At 43.7% G+C, this 16,002-nt stretch overlaps 1 protein-coding gene and 1 non-coding gene across 3 annotated transcripts in view; both read left to right on the top strand.

Moving 5' to 3' along the window:
* Positions 1 to 16,002, top strand: part of LOC124595379 (deubiquitinase DESI2) — a 124,605-nt gene that overhangs the window by 35,316 nt on the left and 73,287 nt on the right. The window lies entirely within an intron of this gene.
* Trnal-caa lies at positions 2,639 to 2,713 on the top strand. The gene has a single exon. It is a non-coding gene; the product is annotated as a tRNA-Leu (tRNA).

Genomic DNA, 16,002 nt, shown 5'->3' with positions numbered 1-16,002 from the left:
TCCTGATAATATCCTCCTGATTAGTCCTGCCTGGATATAAAAATGGGAACTGTTTTATCCAAGAGTATATTAGTATCATTTAAACATACAGTAGAGCTGCATATCCTCAGGAAAAATGGCGGCTATAGTTTTTACATGCTTAGCTGTTTACAGTACCAACACAGGAAGTCCACGTTACATAATGTGACGAGGCTATATTAGTCATTCATCCAGAATGCCGCCCCTGCAGAAAAGGCTGTTTACCACTCTTCAGGACCAAAGTTTGTCTGGCCTCTCAAAAGATACCCGTCTGTTGTGGTTGCACCTTCAGCATGGCTCTCTGTATCATTGAGACATGCAAGCCACTCACCACAGCAAGGTCCGTGGTTTGTGGGGAATATGTTGCACAGACACAATATTTTCTATTTTGTGAAGTACACAGCACAGTTTGGAAATACAATGGGTGGTGCTGTTCTTTGCCACGTTGACAGAAAGCTTTCACTCTGCTGAAAAATGTTGCTTAAGAAATAGCTGGTTTGTCAGGGTTTTATTAACAAAATATTATAGTAATTTCATGTTAACGGTTGTTAGTAAACTCTAAACTCAAACCATAATGTTGTACCGTTACGTTTAAGGTGTTATGGTATGAAGTCATCAGTTATTTGGTCAGTGGGTCATTCCAAGTCAGTTCAACCAGGGGCTGCAGCTCATAGTCTCAGATTTGACTGAAATTCTGTACACTAATTCTACCATGTGTGGAACACTCGTGTACAATGTATTAGTTTCCCCTGCCAATTAGTTCCAGAATTATGACTTGTGAAAGAAGGTGGCATCATCCGGAAATTGCAACCCACATCTGGCAATCTATCTTCAGACCCAACTTCAGGTCTTAATAACTTGGGAACTATTCCACACAGTCCAGTGAAATTTTTACAACCCAGTAACATTCATTTAGAGAACACACTCCATGAATCAAAACTCCAACAACATATTTCTGAGGGAAAGTAAAAAATTCCAAAATGTGATTTTAAAAATGTAATACGTTAAAAGGTACATACTGTAGTTGCCCTCTATGCCAAATATAACTCACTCAAAAAGGGTGTGTATATATATTATTTTTTTGTGGAAACCTCAATGTGGCCTAAATACACACAGAACTCATCATGCCCATATCAGTCACAAAAACTGAGTTACCTGCACACGAAAATACAAAAATTTGAAAAATTACCTGAAAAACATGGATTTTTGAAGTGTGGTAGCACAAAAGGTACAAGTGATATCCAAGCCAAATGTCACACACTGCATAAGTAGACCATAATGATATATATCTCAAAATTTCAGCATATTATTGCAAGACATTTGTGTACAATGGAAGTTGAGATATGTATTTGATGATGTGGTCATTGTACCACAACGCAATTTTGTAAAAACATATCGTAAACTGTTCTGCCTCTTCTTGTTCTCTCTCACAACTGTTTAATCACTATGCAACAACATACAGACAGATTAACACAACCTATCATTAATGTTTACTGCACCTTAACTGCTAAAAACCAGTCGATTGTGCTTCGAACTGAAGTTCTCCCACACTTTAGCTACTGTACTCTGTACATTGAGTGGCACTGTGGTAGGAACTGGAACTGTCGTAAGAATATGTTTAAAATGAATCCAACACCTGTCTGCCAAACGTGGCCAATGAAGTGATACTGCTGGTGCCGTGAAGTTCACAAATACATCACCTTCTGCTTCACAGCACTCTGCAACACATCCTAAGTACCATTTGTCATCATAAACAGCGATAACATAGCAACCTGCATGTATGTTGCTGCTTTTGCTTCTGAATCCTGAGTCACACTCACTCTGAAGACACATGTTGTGCATGAACCTGTAGTTATAACCGGACAGTCTGCTCATCTGCACATTGTCAGAGTCCACTGGAGAGAAATGATGATGGCTCCTTGTGCCTGCAACAGTTTTAACGTGTTCTAGTCTGCTTTTTAGCAACTCTTCAACTGATTTCACCTCATCTTTCGTAACATAGAATGATTGTATGCCAGAGATATTTTTCTGTTGCCAGGTAAACAATTGAAGAGGTGAAACTTCCTGGTAGATTAAAACTGTGTGCCCGACCGAGACTCGAACTCGGGACCTTTGCCTTTCGCGGGCAAGTGCTCTACCAACTGAGCTACCGAAGCACGACTCACGCCCGGTACTCACAGCTTTACTTCTGCCAATACCTCGTCTCCTACCTTCCAAACTTTACAGAAGCTCTCCTGCGAACCTTGCAGAACTAGCACTCCTGAAAGAAAGGATATTGCGGAGACATGGCTTAGCCACAGCCTGGGGGATGTTTCCAGAATGAAATTTTCACTCTGCAGCGGAGTGTGCGCTGATATGAAACTTCCTGGCAGATTAAAACTGTGGTGTGCCCACACAGTTTTTATCTGCCAGGAAGTTTCATATCAGCGCACACTCCGCTGCAGAGTGAAAATCTCATTCTGGAAACATCCCCCAGGCTGTGGCTAAGCCATGTCTCCGCAATATCCTTTCTTTCAGGAGTGCTAGTTCTGCAAGGTTCGCAGGAGAGCTTCTGTAAAGTTTGGAAGGTAGGAGACGAGGTACTGGCAGAAGTAAAGCTGTGAGTACCGGGCGTGAGTCGTGCTTCGGTAGCTCAGTTGGTAGAGCACTTGCCCGCAAAAGGCAAAGGTCCCGAGTTCGAGTCTCGGTCGGGCACACAGTTTTAATCTGCCAGGAAGTTTCATATCAGTGCTCACTCCGCTGCAGAGTGAAAATCTCATTCTGGAAACATCCCCCAGGCTGTGGCTAAGCCATGCCTCCGCAATATCCTTTCTTTCAGGAGTGCTAGTTCTGCAAGGTTCGCAGGAGAGCTTCTGTAAAGTTTGGAAGGTAGGAGACGAGGTACTGGCAGAAGTAAAGCTGTGAGTACCGGGCGTGAGTCGTGCTTCGGTAGCTCAGTTGGTAGAGCACTTGCCCGCGAAAGGCAAAGGTCCCGAGTTCGAGTCTCGGTCGGGCACACAGTTTTAATCTGCCAGGAAGTTTCATATCAGCGCACACTCCGCTGCAGAGTGAAAATCTCATTCTGGAATTGAAGAGGTGTTAGAATGTGACCTTCTGTAGGGTGTTGCAGACTAGCTCGTGGTGCCATGCGCTTAATGGTAGCTCGAATACCATCACATATATTTTTACCATGACTTGTTGTGAAAAAATTCCATTCTGCATGAATCTGAAAATCATGGTAATGCATGCATAAATTTTTGAGATTTTTACAGTTTTTATACTGACTAGCTGAAGTATTTCGCAAAATGTATGTGAGGCAGCTTGTTTTTCACATATGCCATGACAGTGCAAATATGGGCATGAACTGCAATGGCATCATGAATGAAACAGTCGCTAAAAACGCACAGGTTCATGACATTACCTGATTCACCTTTATAGAAAAATTGCAAATGGCTGGAGAGTTGCTTGACTGTTGTCCCAATGATATCCTTGGATGGGATTTTGAACCATAAATGCATAATTTTCAGAAAAGTCTAGTATCACTATAATTTCATCTTGTTTCAAATTATCCTTACAAAACTGGAGATAAGCCGATTGTGCTGTTGCTGTGAAGGTATGTGTGGTCAGTTTGTCCGTTTTTTGGCATCACATTTCAACAAAATCTTCCACTGTACTTTGTATTGTTTCAAGACTTGTGCAATCCATGTGTGTCCATTGTTTATAAGAAACAAGTTCATCATCATCCATAAGGAGTTCACCATACAGATTGTTATTTATGTGTTCTGCAAGATTTGCCTTACCAGGACACTTTTCACCCTGTGTATCATGCACTGGTAGGAACTGATGTCACACACTAGCAGCTTCATTGCACCTTTGTAATGCAGACCAGAATCCCTTATAGCAGCAAACATCAGCTTAGCATTTTGTTGGGTCTCACATACACAAACATTGTATGTGCCCCTTGCACTTACAGGCACAACCCATTTTGGCCAAAGATTGAAAAAAGATGATAAACCTACTTTGGTATTGGGATATTTTTCCTTGAATTCTACATATAGGCTAGTTCTGATATGTTGCATAGCAAGTCTTTTTTGCGTCTGTACATGTACATTTCCCATTTTCACCATTACATAGTCTTTTTTTCTACATTGTCTTTTTTTCCAGGAATTATTCAGATGTAGTCATTATTTTCATAAAACTCCGACACTAGCACCTTTATTTCTGAACTCAATTGCTTACCCTGCTGAAGTTGTGGAAGCACTCCTTGTGTTGCTTTTATTTTCGTAGCTTGCTTTACCATATATGTAGAAACATTGAATTCCTTTGCAGTGTAGTCAATAGACCAGCTGGAAGGTGCAAGGGTAAAAATTGCTACTTTTTTTCTGGCGTGTGGATATGGCACATTTTCTTTCAAATCATGCACAATTTTGTCCAAATCAGAGCATTTCTGGCATGATTTCTGTTCCTTTGGAGCAGATAGTTCTCCCTCTTCCACCATTAGTGTGTCAGCTATTTTGTGTTTTAAATGAATCCAAAATGGATCAAAACAACTTCTTTGTAGGAAAGAATACTTACCCAGAAACACTTTCATATGATGATAACAAATACTAAAGTTTCCTGGAACTGTACATTTTGTGCCCACATGGTGTATCCTGGATCTCCATAGCAACAAATCTTGGTCCAATTCATCCTGATCATACAGTACAAAGCGAATTCCAGATTTTGTTCATATGTTCTTTTATTACATTCAGATGCTTGTGCCTTACCAATACTGAAACTTGTTTGAACAAAAGCACCACTAGTACACTCTTCTGCCTCCATACTGACTTTCCACAACAGTACTGACCAGTCTGAACTAGAATCTTAAAAACATGAGTAACCTGTAATTGTTGCTTGTTTCCTTTGTTGTTCCTGCCTAACAATGACTGTCTGTCCCTGAAAACTACCATTGTTTAACTTTCTGTTGCCTAATGATTCCCAACAATTGCTGCAGCTTTATCTGAAACAAGCTGTCTGCATCATCACTATTACTTGCTAAATCATGTAAAAGTAACATAACCAAATACATCTTTGTCAACTTTTATTGTACACAAATGCCTTGCAATAACAAGTTGAAATTTTGCCACATATTATATTATGGTCTACTTATGCAGTGTTCGAAATTTGGCTTGGATATCATTTGTCCCATTTGTGCTACCACACTAAGAAAATTCATGTTTTTCAGGTAATTTTTCAAATTTTTGTAATTTTGTGTGCATGTAACTCTATTTGTGTGACTGATATGGGCGAGATGAGTTCTTACAATATGTACCTTTTAACGTATTACATTTTTTTAATCACATTTTGGAATTTTTTATTTTCCCTCAGAAATATGTTGTTGGTGTTTTGATTCATATAGTGTGTTCTTTAAGTGGATATTACTGGGTTGTAAAAATTTCACTGGACTGTGTGGAATAGTTCCAAAGTTATTAAGACCTTGAAGCTGGGTCTGAAGATTGAGTGCCAGATGCGGATTGCAATTTCTGGGTCACGCCACCTTCTTTCACAAGCGACAATTCTGGAACTAATTGGCAGGGGAACTTAAAATTTTGTCCATGAGTGTTCCACACTTGGTAGCATTGGTGTGCTAAATTTCAGCGAAATTTGGGACTATCAGCTGGAACATTTTTTCAAATTGGTTGCAATTGATATGGAATGACCCAAAATCATTGCTAACATTTGGTTTAAGAATTATGAAAGAAGGTTGTATATGTGGAAGAGACCTGGAAACATCGGCAGGTTTCAGGTTGATAATACAATGTTAAGACAAAGATTTCCAGGGCAGATGTGGACTACAGTTTATTCGTAATGAACTGTAGAGTAAAACTAAAGAGATTGCAACAAGGTAGGAATTTAAGGAGATGGGACCTGGATAAACTGAAAGAACCAGAGGTTGTTGAGAGTTTAAGAAGCAGCAGTAGGGAACAGTTGACAAGAACAGGGGAAAGGAATATAGTAGAAGAAGAATGAGTAACTTTCGAGAGATGAAGTAGTGAAGGCAGCAGAGGAGCTAGGCCTAGTAGAAATTCTTGGGTAACACAAGAGATACTGAATTTAACCGTGAAAGAAAAAATACAAAAATATGAAAAAGAAAGTAAGTTGCCACTCACCATATAGCGGAGATGCTAAGTCGCGGATATGCACAACAAAAAGACTGTCACAATATAAGCTTTCAGCCAACAAGGCCTTTGTCAGAAATAAATGACACACAGGTTGCAGTCGTGTGTCAGAGTTACTGTAGGTGTTGGCCAGTAGCTTATACTGTGACAGTCTTTTTGTTGTGCCCTTCTGCGACACAGTGTCTCTGCTATATGTTGATTGGCAACTTTCCTTTTCATAATATTGTTATATTCCATCCTGGATTTTCTGTTGTTTGAAAATACAAAAATGTGGTAAATGAAGCAGGAGAAACGGAGTACAAACGTTGAAGAAAGGAGATTGACAGAAAGTGCAAAATGACTAAGCAAGCGTGGCTAGAGAATAAATGAAATGACTTAGAAGCATATATCATAAGGAGAAAGGTAGATACCATCTACAGGAAAGTTAACGAGACCTTTGGAGAAAAGAGAACCAGCTGTATGAATATCAAGATCTCAAATGGAAAATCAGTGCTAAGGAAAGAAGGGAAAGCAGAAAGACGGAAAGAGTATATAGAGGATCTATGATATTGCATGAAGAATTTGACAGAGTGCTGATAGACATAAGTTGAAAAAAGGCCTAGGGAGTAGACAACATTCCATTACAACTGCTGATAGCTTTGGGAGAGCCAGAAATGACAAAACTCTTCCATCTGGTGAGCAAGATGTATGAGACAGGCGAAATACCCTCAGACGTCAAGAAGAATATAATAATTCCAATTCCAGAGAAAACAGGTGTTGACAGGTGTGAATATTGCCAGACTACCAGTTTAATAAGTCATGGCTGTAAAATACCAACATGAATTTGTTACAGAAGAATGGAAAAACTGGCCTTGGGGAAGATCAGTTTGGATCCGGGAGAACTGTAGGAACATAGGAGGCAATACTGATGCTACTACTTCTCTTAGAAGATAGGTTGAGGAAAGGGAAACTTATGTTTATATCATCTATAGACTTAGAGAAAGCTTTTGGCAACATTGAGTAGAATACCTTCCTTGAAATTCTGAGGGTGGCAGTGGCAAAATACAGGGAGCAAAATGCTGTTTACAACTTGTACAGAAACCAGATGGCAGTTATAAGAGTTGATGGACATGAAAGGGAAGCAGTGGCTGAGAAGGGAGTGAGACAGGGTTGTAGCCTATCACTGATTTTATTCAATCTGTACATTGAGCAAGCAGTAAAGGAAATTAAAGTCAAGGGAAAATTAATAAAAACTTTGAGGTTTGCCAATGACATTGTAATTCTGTCGGAGACAGCAAAGAACCCAGAAGAACAGTTGAATAGAATGGACAGTGTCCTGAAAGGATGATACAAGATGAACATCAACAAAAGCAAGACAAAAATACTGGACTGTAGTAGAATTAAATCAGGCCATGCTGAGGGAATAGCATTAGGGAAACAAGACACTTTAAGTAGTAGAGGAGTTTCGCAATTTGGACAGCAAAATAACTGATGGTTGCCAAAGTAGAGAGGATATAAAATGTTGACTGGCTATGGCAAGAGAAACATTTCTGGAGAGGAGAAATTTGTTAACGTAAAGATTTGATTTGATTTGATTTTAACAGGAGAGCTCAAACAGCTTAGGTCTAACCCGCCACTACCCGCACCGAAACTAGTTTTATTGTGCGGTATTGCTCCCTGTATATCTAGTAAAGCCAACCAGTGCCCTTGAATAGTGCAAGGAGTCCCTCAACCAGTTTTTTTGTTAGATACAATTTCTTCAGGTCTAGTTGTCCCGAAAATTCTGTATCTTTTACTCTCCAATGCCATGCATTCAAAGATTAGGTGGTATGCAGTTTCTTCACCCTCATCACAGATCCTACATTTAGTGTCCTCTTCCATTATACTCATTGTGTGTAGGTGTTTTTTGAAGTTCCCGTGACCGGTCATCAGTCGAGTCATAAGTTTGATCTCTTTCCTGTTCAATCCCAGTATTACAGAGCTTCTTTTAAAACATGGCTTGGGCATCATTACCTTACCCCGTTTTTGTTTATGGACCTTGGTCCAATATCCTACGTGCTGTTTCCTAAGCCAGTTCCTTAGTTCTAATTTGATCATAGCCTTGGTGATTGTCAAGACGGGTTCCAGTCCAATAAATGGAGTTGATGCCCCCATCCTAGCCAGTCTATCGGCTTGTTGATTGCCACAGATCCCTGAGTGGCCAGGGACCCACACTAGGTTCACCCTATTGCTTCCCCGTAGCTCCACCAGAGCCCTGTGGCAATCTGCAACAATCTTAGATCTTGTTGCAGGAGCTGCCAATGGTTTCAGGGCTGCCTGGCTGTCTGAATAGATGTAGGTGCTATGGTCATTGTAGCACCTATGCATATTCTCCTCCACACATGCTCTGATTGCAGTAATTTCGGCTTGGAATACAGAGGCCAGTTTCCCCAGAGAGATGATGCTCTCCAGTCTTGGCTGAACCCTGTACAACCCTGCCCCAACGCTTTGATCTGTTTTCGACCTATCGGTGAACCAAACAATGTCCCCCATACGGAGCCGAACTGTTTTCTCCCACTGCTCCCTACTTCCAATTATTATGTTTTAAGGCTTGTCGAAGCAGTTAGGAGTTGTAATATAGTCAGCGGGCATTTCCCCAGCCATACCTATATTTACCTCACTTACTACGTTAGTGTGTGATTCTGGATATCCAAATGAAACCCAGTTTTGGCCAGTTTTAAGTCTGTATGCCCCAGCTGCTGCCTCCATCTTAACCCAAAGGTGAAGTGGAGGCGTGTCCAGCATGGCTTCCATTCCAGCGGTTGGTGTGCTGCTAATTCTGCCCGTTATAGCTAAGCAGGCCAATCTCTGCACCTTAGCGAGCTCTTTAGCAGCAACCCGCTGTTCTACCTTCTTCCACCGCACTACGGCCCCATAGGAAATCCTAGGTCTAACCACTGTGGTGTATATCCAGTGCATACCCCTGGGGCTTAGGCCTCAGTTTTTGCCACAAGCCCTCCTAGTACTCACTAAAGTGCTTTTTGCCTTGGAGCAGATACTCTTAATATGGGGGGTCCAAGTTAGCTTCTCATCCAAGGTTACCCCTGGATATTTCACTGTCCCCTTCACAGGTAGAGTTTCATCGAAGAGCTTTAGATTCCAACTTGCATGCTGAATATGTCTCTTCGTAAATGGCACCACAACAGTCTCAGATCTGTGTAATGCACCATTTTTGCACAATGTCCAACCCTCCTTGTGCCATATTCCTGACTGTGTCGGTGAATTTGCAAGTATTACTATGACAAGGTCATCTGCATATCCTTGGCAGAAGCATTGTCTGGAATTTAGTTCCTCAATGAGTTCGTTCACCACTAGATTCCACAATAGAGGAGGCAAAACTCCTCCTTGTGAGCAGCCTCTAGTGGTCTTAATTACCATCTTTTCATTCATCATGGGAGCCTCTACCTTCCTTCCACTAAGCATGGCTCTGGTCCACCTACATATAGTGGTCCCCAGATCATACACCTCTGCTGCCCTTTCCATGGAATTGAAGGTCGTGTTACTAAAGGCTCCCTCGATATCCAGGAAGATGCAGAGGGCTATTCCTTGGAAGTGAAGTGCTTTTTCCACCTTCCCGACGAGTTGGTGGAGAGCTGTTTCTTATGATTTACCTGGTTGGTATGCGTGTTGGTTCAGGTGTAGAGGGACCCTACATAGCCTCCTCTCCCCAACATATACATTAACTAGTTTTTCCAGTGTTTTGAGAATTAAGGAGGACAGACTGATTGATCTCATACCCTTGGCCTTGGTATGATCAATTCTCCCTGGCTTTGGAATGAAGACAACCTTCACTGCCCTCCAAACATTGGGAATGATTCCTACTGCTAAGCTAACCCTAAATAGCCTGCATAAGATTCTTATAAGCTTTCCTCCTGCCTGTTCCAGGAGAGCTGAAAAAATTCCATCTGGGCCAGGTGGCTTGAATGGCTGGAATGTTCCCACTGCCCACTGGATTTTGTTGAAGTTCACACACTCCTTGGCCGATTCCCAGTCCTCTCTTCAAGTGTCTGAGAACTGTTGTCTCTGTGGGGTCACATACTGCTCTGTGTTATCCGGCAGAGCATATTGAGGAAAGTGAGTTTTGAGGAGCAATTCCAGCATCTCATGTGCTGTCTTTGTATATTCCCCATCCTCCTTCCTCAACGTACCTCCTGGATTAGTTGGTACTCTAGTGAGAATCTTGTGAAGTCTGGCTTGTGCAGCTTCCACTTCCTCACAGAATGCCTTCCAGGATGCCTCCTTTGCTTGTCTTATTGCAAGGTTGTAACTGACAAGGGCCTCACAATATTTAGCCCATTGTCCTTTGCGTCTCGCAATATTAAACAGTCTCCGTACCTGTTTTCTTTGCGTTTCCAATTTGTTATTCCACCAAGGAACTCTCCTATTTGTGCACTTCCTGGTGATTGTGCAGTTGTCTTGATATGAGGTCACTATGGCAGATGTAACAGCCTCTGCTACTTCCTTCAATTCTACTGGCTTCCTTATCGTGGTTTTAATTTCCGATAAGCCTAAGTCAAGGTCCCTCCTATATGTCTCCCAGTCTGTTTTCTTGGGATTTCTATAAGTCATGGTCTGTCTGATTCCCATTTCAGCCTTGAATTTAATGTACATGTGGCCCGATGAGGATGGCTCCAACACCACACGCCATTGTTTGACATAGCTACCCATTGTCATGGAACCAAATGTTATGTCAATTACTTCTTCTCTTCTGCTATTCCTGAATGTAGGTTCATTGCCCCTATTCAGGACCTCTAAGTTGTTAGCTAAGAGGAATTCAAGAAGGTACTCACCTCTACTGTTAGTGTCCTTGCTGCCCCACACTACGTTGTGGGCATTGGTGGCGCACCCCACCAGCAGTTGGTCACCTTGCCGATGGCAAGTCTCTACCAGTCTCCTCACCTCCAAGGAAGGGGGAGAACTGTCTTCGTCAGGAAGGTATGCTGAGGCCAAGACAATTTCCCTCATGATACCTTCCTCACATTGCTGCATTTTGATGGTCACTAAGTCCCTAGAGCAGAAATCCATCATTGGCATGAAAGAAATGCCGTTTCTAACATAGATGCATGTTCTGGAGTTTCTTCGATTTCTAGCATAGACCAGCTTACCTCCAGTGCCTCCGAGGCCCGAAACACCCCCTTTGTGTAAATAAGGTTCTTGTATCAGGGCCATGTCCACTTCCTGTCGCACCAGGCAGCGGCTCAGGGCAGCAGAGGCCCCTTTACTGTGCTGCAGATTAATCTGCAGCACCTCCAGGCTCCGTCTTACTGCCATCTTTGAGAACCCTAAAAACAGTTTCCGGTCCTGCTCCCGCATCGTCTTCAGGGACTTTTCACCAACCTCCACCACCAGGGTTAACCTTCTGGTTAATCACTCTCCAGTCTTCTGTCGGGACTTTTGGGTTCTGGGCCCCTATTTTCCTGGACAGAGTCTTGGGTACCCATAATGATATCTTTGCGGTCTTAAGAAGCTCCGCTGCCATCTTGACCAGCAGCTTCGCATCTTCCCACAGGGATATCATGGGCACCTTGTCCTTGAGCCATTTTACTGTGTGCACCCCCTCACAGACAAAAATGAGTGCACCACGATCTAGATAGACCCTCCTGAAGTTGGGACCTGGGCCAGCTCCCCCCCCCCCCCCCCCCCCCCCCTCAATCTTTTCAAAGAGGGCCATCTGTACTAGTTCCTCCTGCTGCGAGATAATGGCCACCAGTGAATAACCTTCCTGGATAGCTGCCATCCTAAAAACCGAGACTGCAGTACTATAGGTCTGTTTCCCTATTCCTTGCCTCGGTTTTTCTGGACTTACTTATCCAGGGAGGAGGGAGTCTTTGATTCCTCCCTTGTCCGCTTACTACCTGTCTTTGACGTTGGGTGGGTCTGCGTGTCACCTGCAACCTGAGACAGTTTTTTCCTGGGGGTCTTGGGTTCTAGTCCCTTTACTTCCCTCTGTTTGTGTTTAGTAAGCCATTCTTTTCCTTCCTTTTCCCTCTGTTCCCTGAGTAGCTTCCTCCTTTGGGTCCCAGACAAGCTTTTGATCTTAATGTGGTCTAGCTTCTCGGTTACAGTTCCCACTTCTGGCTCAGGTCTAGACCCTGATTCAGTTGTGGAAGTGCCTTCCATCGGTTCAGTCCCCGATGTTTGGCTATCTGAGGTCTCAATTTTCCCCTCAGTTTCTTTTTCTGCAATCGTGTCCATGTTGGTCCTTCGAGATTTGGGGATCTAGAAGGTCCACACTACGAATACCCTGCGCGGTGTAATGCTAATTACTCAGGGAGGTCGCCCGGTATACCTGAGACTCCATTTGCGACACATCTTCCCATGTGCCACGCACCCCTCAGCACGGGTCGCGTCACACCTTGGGTTGGGTCAGGGAATAGGGTAGGACTAGGAGTGGATATGGAAGAGGGGACGTTGTGGGACACTCTTAGTCTGATCCATCGGCTGAGGCCTTTCCTGCAGTAGGTCCTCTACCTTCGGCATAGCCCTCAGCTTCCCGCGGATACGCAAGCCTCTCCACCCACATGGACAGTGCTTTGTCAAGGTGGTGTCCACCAGAGAGGTTTTTAACATAAAGTATAGATTTAAGTGTAAGGAAGCCTTTTCTTATAGTAAGTGTGTGACATGTAGCAAGTATGCAAGTGAAACATGGATGATAAACAGTTTAGAAAAGAAGAGAGTAGAAACTTTCGAAATGTGGTGACATGGAAGAATGCTGAAGATTAGATGTGTCAGTCACATAACAAATGAGTAGGTACTGAATAGAGTTGGAGGGACAAGAAATTTGTGGCACAGCTTGACTAAATGAAGGGATTGGTTGATAGGACACATTCCAAGATATCAATTTATCACCAGTTCAGTGTATTGGAGGGAAGTGTAGGTGTAAAAATCGTAGAGGGAAACCAAGAGATGACTGCAGTATCCAGATACAGAAAGGTGTAGGTTGTAGTAGTTATTCAAAGATGAAGAGACTCACATAGGATAGAGTAGCATGGAGAGCTGCATCAAATCAGTCTTCAGACTGAACACAACAACAACAAAAATAACCCATTGTTAAAGCTGTCAGTGCCTCAGAGAGTAGTTCAATATGCAGCAATAAAAATTTTTGATCATTTGCCCAATAACATAAACTGCCTGACAGGCAGCAAAGCAAAATCTAATTTAAAATAATTTCTCCTGAAAAACTCCTTCTAATCCATTAACGAATTTCTACTTAAAAACTGGTAGCAAGTAAAAAAAAAGTTTAGTTGCACGAGTGAGAATAAAATGATAATGTGTTCAGTAATGCTAACACTAAGCTTGATACATGTCCTGTAAACTGACTCATTCCACATCATTTCGGTAAAAGAATCATTCAAATGAAGTATGGAACATGTAACTAAGTAATTAAAAACAAAGATGAGGTGACTTACCGAACAAAAGCGCTGGCAGGTCGATAGACACACAAACAAACACAAACATACACACAAAATTCAAGCTTTCGCAACAAACTGTTGCCTCATCAGGAAAGAGGGAAGGAGAGGGGAAGACGAAAGGAAGTGGGTTTTAAGGGAGAGGGTAAGGAGTCATTCCAATCCCGGGAGCGGAAAGACTTACCTTAGGGGGAAAAAAGGACAGGTATACACTGGCACACACGCACATATCCATCCACACATACAGACACAAGCAGACATATTTAAAGACAAAGAGTTTGGGCAGAGATGTCAGTCGAGGCAGAAGTGTAGAGGCAAAGAAGTTGTTGAAAGACAGGTGAGGTATGAGTGGCGGCAACTTGAAATTAGCGGAGATTGAGGCCTGGCGGATGACGAGAAGAGAGGATATACTGAAGGGCAAGTTCCCATCTCCGGAGTTCGGATAGGTTGGTGTTGGTGGGAAGCATCCAGATAACCCGGACGGTGTAACACTGTGCCAAGATGTGCTGGCTGTGCACCAAGGCATGTTTAGCCACAGGGTGATCCTCATTACCAACAAACACTGTCTGCCTGTGTCCATTCATGCGAATGGACAGTTTGTTGCTGGTCATTCCCACATAGAACGCATCACAGTGTAGGCAGGTCAGTTGGTAAATCACGTGGGTGCTTTCACACGTGGCTCTGCCTCTGATCGTGTACACCTTCCGGGTTACAGGACTGGAGTAGGTGGTGGTGGGAGGGTGCATGGGACAGGTTTTGCATCGGGGGCGGTTACAAGGATAGGAGCCAGAGGGTAGGGAAGGTGGTTTGGGGATTTCATAGGGATGAACTAACAGGTTACGAAGGTTAGGTGGACGGCGGAAAGACACTCTTGGCGGAGTGGGGAGGATTTCATGAAGGATGGATCTCATTTCAGGGCAGGATTTGAGGAAATCGTATCCCTGCTGGAGAGCCACATTCAGAGTCTGGTCCAGTCCCGGAAAGTATCCTGTCACAAGTGGGGCACTTTTGTGGTTCTTCTGTGGGGGATTCTGGGTTTGAGGGGATGAGGAAGTGGCTCTGGTTATTTGCTTCTGTACCAGATCGGGAGGGTAGTTGCGGGATGCGAAAGCTGTTTTCAGGTTGTTGGTGTAATGATTCAGGGATTCCGGACTGGAGCAGATTCGTTTGCCACGAAGACCTAGGCTGTAGGGAAGGGACCGTTTGATGTGGAATGGGTGGCAGCTGTCATAATGGAGGTACTGTTGCTTGTTGGTGGGTTTGATGTGGACGGACGTGTGAAGTTGGCCATTGGACAGGTGGAGGTCAACGTCAAGGAAAGTGGCATGGGATTTGGAGTAGGACCAGGTGAAACTGATGGAACCAAAGGAGTTGAGGTTGGAGAGGAAATTCTGGAGTTCTTCTTCACTGTGAGTCCAGATCATGAAGATGTCATCAATAAATCTGTACCAAACTTTGGGTTGGCAGACTTGGGTAACCAAGAAGGCTTCCTCTAAGCGACCCATGAATAGGTTGGCGTACGAGGGGGCCATCCTGGTGCCCATGGCTGTTCCCTTTAATTGTTGGTATGTCTGGCCCTCAAAAGTGAAGAAGTTGTGGGTCAGGATGAAGCTGGCTAAGGTGATGAGGAAAGAGGTTTTAGGTAGGGTGGCAGGTGATCGGCGTGAAAGGAAATGCTCCATCGCAGCGAGGCCCTGGACGTGCGGAATATTAGTGTATAAGGACGTGGCATCAATGGTTACAAGGATGGTTTCCGGGGGTAACAGATTGGGTAAGGATTCCAGGCGTTCAAGGAAGTGGTTAGTGTCCTTGATGAAGGATGGGAGACTGCATGTAATGGGTTGAAGGTGTTGATCTACGTAGGCAGAGATACGTTCTGTGGGGGCTTGGTAACCAGCTACAATGGGGCGGCCGGGATGATTGGGTTTGTGGATTTTAGGAAGAAGGTAGAAGGTAGGGGTGCGGGGTGTCGGTGGGGTCAGGAGGTTGATGGAGTCAGGTGAAAGGTTTTGCAGGGGGCCTAAGGTTCTGAGGATTCCTTGAAGCTCCGCCTGGACATCGGGAATGGGGTTACCTTGGCAAACTTTGTATGTGGTGTTGTCTGAAAGCTGACGCAGTCCCTCAGCCACATACTCCCGACGATCAAGTACCACGGTCGTGGAACCCTTGTCCGCCGGAAGAATGACGATGGATCGGTCAGCCTTCAGATCACGGATAGCCTGGGCTTCAGCAGTGGTGATGTTGGGGGAAGGATTGAGATGCAAGGCTGGAAGTCAGAAATTCCTGGAAGGTTTGGAGAGGGTGATTTTGAGGAAGAGGAGGTGGGTCCCGCTGTGACGGAGGACGGAACTGTTCCAGGCAGGGTTCAATTTGGATGGTGTCTTGAGGAGTCGGATCATTAGGAGTAGGATTAGGATCAT

The sequence above is a fragment of the Schistocerca americana genome, chromosome 2, assembly GCF_021461395.2.
Source record: "Schistocerca americana isolate TAMUIC-IGC-003095 chromosome 2, iqSchAmer2.1, whole genome shotgun sequence".
Taxonomy (NCBI): Eukaryota; Metazoa; Arthropoda; class Insecta; order Orthoptera; family Acrididae; genus Schistocerca; species Schistocerca americana.
Note: the sequence above shows the minus strand (reverse complement) of the source record. Positions and strands in the feature narration are given on the sequence as shown.